This window comes from Sorex fumeus, unplaced genomic scaffold, assembly GCF_029834395.1.
Source record: "Sorex fumeus unplaced genomic scaffold, SorFum_2.1 ptg000032l, whole genome shotgun sequence".
NCBI classification, from domain to species: domain Eukaryota; kingdom Metazoa; phylum Chordata; class Mammalia; order Eulipotyphla; family Soricidae; genus Sorex; species Sorex fumeus.
The window spans coordinates 1,668,457-1,669,937 of record NW_026606089.1 but is presented as its reverse complement, the minus strand read 5'-3'; the positions used below and the strand labels follow the sequence as shown (position 1 = coordinate 1,669,937).

At 35.7% G+C, this 1,481-nt stretch overlaps 1 pseudogene; it reads left to right on the top strand.

Moving 5' to 3' along the window:
- Positions 1–777: 777 nt before the first annotated feature.
- On the top strand, positions 778–874 carry LOC130025911 (uncharacterized; annotated as a pseudogene).
- Positions 875–1,481: the final 607 nt, after the last annotated feature.

The following is a 1,481-nucleotide window of genomic DNA, read 5'->3' as shown; positions in this document are numbered from 1 at the left end:
TCGTTTTAGACATATTTGGAATTAATTTTTGATCGAAAAGTACACATCATTCAAAATAATTATGTGCTTAGTAATAAATTACTACACACTTGTTCAATGACCTCAGAGACCCCACTCTGCTCAGAGAACTAGATTTTTTAATTACAGGTCTGTTTTGCCCATGTGTCATGACTGACAATCACTATCAGTAGATATGAAACTCACTACACACAAAGATGCACACAGGTTACTTTGAGTCATCTATGTTGTTAATGTGAGTTGGCCATTAAACATCACTGAGACTCTTTGTTCTGTCCTTTATAGGAGCCTCATGAGTCTCACCTTCCGTTCAAGTTGAACTTGTAATAAGTTGGAATGAAATCATCAATATGATCCTCACCTCATCCTTCAGGAGAAAAATCCTACATACATTCAAGGTGGTCAAAGTGCAGACAACACCATCCACCTTTTCCTGGAGATGTACACAGGACTGAGGTGAGAACAGCAAAAGGCTCTATTTTAATGTTCTTAATGAAGGATTCAGGGAACAACATTAAACAGACTCATATACCATCTTCCAAAAGAATTATTTTGTAAAACTGATGCCTAGGGTATGGTAAACGATAATATAGTAAAAACCATATTTTTATTTCTGGGACATTAAATTTCTAAATCTATTTATTCAAGCTGTTTTGAAATACATTCCTTGATTAGGAATCATTGTCTGCTATAGGAGTGAGGAAGGACTACACTCAAAGTAATAAGAAGAGAAAATATGGAAAAATTAACTCCTACTAGGTTTGATAACACATATACTAAAATTGAAATCATACAATGATGAGCCTGGTCCTTGCACAGAGATAACATGCAAACTTGTAAACCATTCCATATTTTTGTTGCAAGAAGAATTAACAGGTATACTTTAAGCTAAGACAATCCCCACAAGTACAAAAATTATACATAAAGAGAGCACAAATCCCCAAAACAACAATCTCTCTCAATGTCAATGGACTAAATGTGCCAATTCAGAGGCACAGAATAGGAAGATGAATTAGAAAACTGAACCCAACAGTCTTCTGCCTGCAAGAAACATGTCTGAACAATCAAAGCACCCATGGGCTAAAAGTAAAAGGCTGGGAAACAAGTTTTCAAGAAAATATCACCTCCGCAAAGCTGGAGTGGCCATACTAGTATCAGACCACATGGACTTCAGGCTAAAGTTATCAGAGACAGTGAAGGTCATTTCTTAATGATCATGGGATATGTACATCAGAAAGAACTCACCCTCCTCAATGTATATGATCCTAATGACAGACCAGCAAAATACTTTAAAACAACTTCTAATAGACTTATAGAAAAACATTGATAGCAACACAATACTAGTAGGACATTTCAACACTTCTTTGTCACTTCTCGATAGATCAAACAGACTGAAGCTCAGCAAGGAAATATTTTCTTTAAGGGAAGTAATGAACAACCGTTGGCTTAGGGAAGAAATCAAA